This window comes from Schistocerca americana, chromosome 3 (assembly GCF_021461395.2).
Source record: "Schistocerca americana isolate TAMUIC-IGC-003095 chromosome 3, iqSchAmer2.1, whole genome shotgun sequence".
NCBI classification, from domain to species: domain Eukaryota; kingdom Metazoa; phylum Arthropoda; class Insecta; order Orthoptera; family Acrididae; genus Schistocerca; species Schistocerca americana.
In genome coordinates, this window is record NC_060121.1 from 399,216,170 (window position 1) to 399,222,681 (window position 6,512).

Here is a 6,512-nt window from a genome sequence, read left to right on the forward strand (position 1 = left end):
GGCGCACTCACACAGGTTGTCACACCTTCTTCAGCTTTCAGTAAGGAGTGTGATAGAACTGATGTTACCGAGCGAGGCGGCGCAGTGGTTAGCACACTGGACTCGCATTCGGGAGGACGACGGTTCAATCCCGTCTCCGGCCATCCTGATTTAGGTTTTCCGTGATTTCCCTAAATCGTTCCTTTGAAAGGACACGGCCGATTTCCTTCCCAATCCTTCCCTAACCCGAGCTTGCGCTCCGTCTCTAATGATCTCGTTGTCGACGGGACGTTAAACACTAACCACCACCACCAGAACTGATGTTGGCAGGGTATAGCACGAACATGGACATATGAATGTAGGAACTAATAATTGTGGTAATTACTTTACTGAATTTTATAGAATGAAGTAGCTTATGTCATTCTCAATAAATGGAACCTACGAAATGTACTCGGAAGCCCAGTGATTGTAGGTAGTTTTAATAATGTCTCCACTAAAAGCTGAAAGGCATCACCAGTTTTCAAGACGACGTGAAGCTTAGAGTGTTCGCTCAGTTTGTTCGTTTTCGTTATCTTCCGTGTCTCTATTGAGAGCGACAGACGACTGACAAATTAGAGGACCTGATGTCGAATAAATTTCTTCGTTCTTTTGCTCCTCTGATATTAATCTGAGGACGGTATAAAGATATGTCTGATTAAAGAGCGCAGCTCGATTAAGCTAGCAAACATGAAAAGGCACCGTGAAACTTACTCGTCTGGACAACGTTTGAAAAAGAGATGATAAAATAAACTTATGCCTACAGTAATAAGAGCGAGATGAAACGCACTGTAATGAAAATGAAAGAGAAAATTGTCTATCACTGCCGTAATTTCTTAACCCTTTGAGTTCCAACAATATGAAGAGCGAGATGAAAGGGGGTGTAATGAAAAGGAAACAGAAGACTGGGTCTGTCACAATTGTAATTCTTTATGTAAAGCTTTAGCAGGCAGCTCCTTACCATTTTAATCAAGTTTTCCTTAAAACATGTTAAATATATACCGTCCGAAGCTACTCAGACGTTAATGATTTTAGATTTCTCGTTGGGCTATTGCTAGGAATCGTTGAATGAAGCAACAAGGATTCGCTGAAGAAAAAAATAAATAAATAAATAACCTGTTAAGCTGCTGTTCTATTCCTCCATATTGACAACAAAAGTACTGAGCTGTCATATTTTTTGTGCTCTTTTTTGTAGTGTTTACTGGATTTATTGTATCTGCCTAGTTGAAACTGTGTATCAAACCAGAGCTCTTGTCACTCATTATAGTTCCGACTTCAAACTACCACATTCTCGTCGATCTATCTGCAATATGGATCTAGAAACTCCGCTGGAATAATTAACAGCTTAGTTCGATGCGGAATATCTGATGCAGTAGAGTAAATTCAGAAGAGGCAAAAGTAATGTCTTCATTGGCTTGGAATAGCGTGTTTTGGTTTCGATTTATTTTATGAAGTTATTGTATTCATAATTTAGCTCTACTATTTTCACTAAGTGAGGCACCAGATTGGGTACAGAAATCGACCGTGACAAAGGAACTATCGAGACGCTCACCGCAAATGTTTTAGAGACCGCGGAAAACACAAATTAATCTTTTCGGGTGGTGATCTGAAGCCACTCCTTCCGAACGCAAGACCACTCACTTAACCACATCCCTCCGCGTCAGCTGTTGAATTTGTTAGATGGTTGTGAGAGAAGTCATCTCATAAATTGAACGCCATCAACACTGAAAGGTTGACAGCAAGCGATCGGCATGGAACTATTTCCTTTAACCCAAAGTTCCACATTTAAAAGCTGTTTCTGGTACATCAGAACAATACAGTTTCGATTGTAAGACAACATAAATTGAAATTCCCCGCCGCGCGAGATTAGCCGAGCGGTCTAAGGCGCTGCAGTAGTGGACTGTGCGGCTGGTCCCGGCGGAGGTTCGAGTCCTCCCTCGGGCATGGGTTGTGAGTTTGTCCTTAGGATTATTTAGGTTAAGTAGTGTGCAAGCTTAGGGACTGAAGACCTTAGCAGTTAAGTCCAATAAGATTTCACACACATGTTTTTGATAGACCCCGTTCTTTTTACCAAAATAATATCACATGTGTTTTCCTAAACAGTTGACAGATTCGGAATTTCGCTTACGTTTCATTTTCCAAATTTATTATAAGTTTGGAATTTTATATTGAGAAGAAGAATAATATTTTGTTCATATTGAATCTTTCTTCTTCTCCCTAGCGCTGACTCCGCCCAGCACTGGATCCACTTTTTTAGTATTTGGTAAGCTTTTTAGTTTTAGTAATTATGTTTGTGGGCGGTCGCGCTTCCTGACGCCACATTCGTCAACGTAATGTATGGGAGGGAGGTCGTATCCACCATCTGTCTTTGAATCGTGTAAATTTTGTTCTGTGTGCTTTCATACCTCAATTGTTTGTGTATCGTACCGTATGAGATATAATTCGGGGACCTTCCCAGAATATACCTCAGCGAACGAGGAAACCGCCCTGACACCACCACTCCTTCGCGGGATTGGATCCGTGTCTGGGTTATCTCCCTTTCCCGCAAGCTAACGTGCTGCACGTTACGCTACATGAGCAAGTTTTGGTCCCAAAGGATAACACCACGAAATCTATTATGAACATACACCTCCACTTGGTTTTTCAGAAAATGATCTATCTGAACCGAAACAGGACGTCATAACATCTCACCTCAGCTTCTCAAACAAGACATTATTTTATTTGAATTAATTAAGTAATCAGCATGAAACATTATGTACATTTCAAATACATAACCTAGGTAAAATCTGATTTCAGATTAAAAGTCTAAGGATTTAAAGTTACGTTTGGATATGCATAACAATGACATTTCGTCTTCATAAAATAATAATAACTATTTTAATCTATAATTGAGCATTTTATCGTAACAATAACACGGACAATGTCTTACAAAATTATTTCTATGCAGAGTCTAACTCCCTGTTATTTAAAGAGTCAGTAAATATTACAGTAAATAGGAATCCAGCCTGCGTTAACGATGCGCAGCTCATAAAGGTTATGAGCTACATCCCATTTCAGACTCTAACAATGTCATCACGATCGTCTGAAAGAGGTCAGAAAGTTTCGCGAATATTGGAAAGTTGATACAACGTTACGATAAATGTCTAAGTAGGAGCGGCGACTGTGTAGAGAAGTAACTGGAAGGTGTAGCAAACTGTTTCAAACAGAACATCTTTGGTTTTCACTGTGATTTCCATTTTGCTACCGGTCGGACCTCACTTTCTGAGTAGCGCTTGTATGATATGATGATACAACGTCTGACCTCTAAACATAGCCGTTGATAGTCCTATACTGACATTCAACCAAAAAATTACATAAATATTTAAGGAAACATAGAAAACGATTCTGTACAATAATATGGTGCTTTAACATAGAGGGTGACGCAGTAAAAATGTATCCAAAACGAGTAAATATATCAAGATACAATTTTTGCTAGGTTATGATGGAAAAGACATAAATTTTCTGAGATGAGCAAGTAGTGATACACGTTTTTATTTGACAAATTTAGATACGGATTTTGGGTTTTGTTTAATAGTACAGTGTTCCTTTTTTTGGAATTAGGAAGAGCCTTCGGAGAGGATCTGAATGAAATAACCATTTTGGACCTCGATCAAATAGTAAATAAGGTATCCCAAAACTAGAGTGATTGCATCATGATAGCGGATAGGTCTCACGATTTGTATTTTTCAGATATTTTTAAAATATTCGGTAAATCGGACTGTGTAAAAATTAACCAACAAAGTGGAGCAGCAAATGGACAGAGAAATGCAACTAAGATTTTAGCACCGATACGATACAATCCACACGTCTCTACGAGGCAGTCTGGAAGGACGGCAGGGATCAATCAGAGGAGAGTTCTCCGAATATTACAGTACTACGCATTCTCTCCTTTTCACATCAACAACAGCTTTAGTGTAGTGACTTCCACAATCGGTTACATTGCTCCAAATGGTTTCTACGCAAATTGCAAGGTAATGCTTAGTTCCTGTTAACCCTTGTGCGCATGAAGTATCTTTCCTAACCCAATGGTAGATCAGTTTCCGCAATATACACTGCTGGTGCTTTGAAAATCCGCTTCGAGATGCGGAAAATCAACGACGTAGATACGTGAATATGCATTGCCGGCTTCTCAGAATCGTCCCGTTGGTCCCTGTTTCACTAACGGGACTCTAAATATCCACAAGTACCTACAGTTCGTAGCAGATATATTGCTGCAGTTGTTGGGAAAAACACTCTGGACATAAGCCAATACCTGTAGTACAAACATGACTTGCGTCCCACCATTTCCGCGCAGATAATTGCAGACCTCAACAGAATATTTGGAGAATGATACCTTGGTCGTACGGGAGCACAAATTGGATTGCGCGCTAACCAACTCCCAGCTTTAACCTGAGCGGAAAATTAAAACAAGACGTCTACAAGGAAACGTTGTCGACTCACTGAGACATGAATTACGGTACAGTGAGTGCCTGTATGCTGTAAGTCCAGATGAAATTTAACGGCTATAACTGTCAGTCTAGAATCGCATTGTAGCATAAATCAACATGAACAGAACTTGATATGACACTAATAACCATAAAACACAAAGTACACCAGAGCGATGTTTTGCTTACATTTTGCACTGGAGATTAGACATTTGTTGAATATTTTCTCCCGACAGCTAGACGGTAATTAACGACGCTGTTATCTTGTTATTACTGAACAAGTCCCACAAACTTTACATTGTTTGAGTCCTCCTCGAACGCTCATCCGACAGGAAAGTTTCGGTGTCACATTTCGGCAATTGTAAATGTTAAGAATTATTTCCGTAGGTCGTAAATTACGCTATATTGATAATTAAAACTTAGTTAAAACTGCAGTTCGATATATTTCCTTCTTCTGGTTACATTTTTGTTTTCCTCTCTTAGGTGCAGTATCATTTATATTCATGTTTTTTGTTTGTTTCCTGGCGCAACATCTTTAATATGGTAATCTTGTGCAGTGAAATGACAACTGTTTCAACAGAATGAGAGAGTTTCATGAATTTACTCTCAGTAATTAGGAACGGCATTAATGTTGAATAACTTAGAGGCCCAATGTTCGAAAGGAATACATGCATCTTATCTTGATCACATACCAACACAACTGATCCACAGTTCCACTCTGATAACATATTTTATTTATTTTCGTATTCCCTTACTATTGCAACTAATCTCCCATTCTTTATATCTTTTTTGATACTCATTATAACACAAATGATATAATATGTTGATGAAAAACATAAACAGCCGCAGATGCGTATAAAAAAAGGCTTTACTTCAGTACCGTAACGGGTTCTGGCCATAATGCCCGTCTTCATATGGATAACATTTCCAGTTACATAGATGATTTCATCAGCAGCCTAACGTCCATTCCTACATCGCACGACAATATCTGAATATTTAGCACTCCATTCTATATTGGTATCAGAAACGTGCTAATGTGCCAGAATTTGGCTAGAAATATGGTGAAATAGTTGTATACACTTGCATATGTGGCAATGATCACAAATTTGCCTACCTTTGAGCCTTATGTGTTTTCCGGGTGATGCACAAACCACTCTAGTGCAAGTATCACACGTGTTCTAAATACAGAGGCACGCAAACACTTCGTGTTTGTTTTCGCCACATGAACAATATAATGAAGTGTTTGTGTGTCACAGTGACTAATTTAGAACATGCGTGCTGGCTTCACTGCAGCAGTTCGTGCATCATCCTGAAACACCCTAAGCCCAGATAAAGCATCGTCTACTGAAACATACGTATGCGTACACAGCTGTTCCACCTTGTACCTAATCGAACGCAAGCAAATTAGCGTGTTCTTGCTGTCGAAACAACATATAAAGTGGAGCCAAATATTCAAATATTTTTATGCAGTGCGTGATGTTTTAAGCTTAACATAAGTCCGTTATAATAGAAACAAGAGCAATAGTTATAGCTAAGAAATGTTTATTTATGTTTAGGCTGAGTAGAACAATAAATTTACAGAAAAGTAGATATAGACCGTGGGCCATTGCAGAAAGAGGTAGAAAGGTAGCTGGGGGAAACTGAACATTGGTGTCCGTATTTGACAGAGATATTTTTTCGTGAGAAAATTTATCAGGGTGACAAAAAGAACAGTTTCAGATTTTTCTTAAATGTGTTCTATTCTATGCTAACCTCTTTATCTCTGTGGAACTACAGCAACCTTCTCCCATATTTAAATGTACGCAGAGCAGAGGTTATCTTGTTCTAAAGGAGGAAGCCATCAATAAAGAAGGAACTTAACAATGCTTTTTGGTAACAGGTGGCGCAACTAGTCTAGCTGATGATGGTGGTGCTGTTGACAGTCTACAAGATTAGTGGGACCTTTGTTTGCTTCTGTGTTGGGAAGGTACATACTGCAACTGTGATACGAGACTGAGAAGCCGACAACGTACACATGTCATTAGGCATTCACTA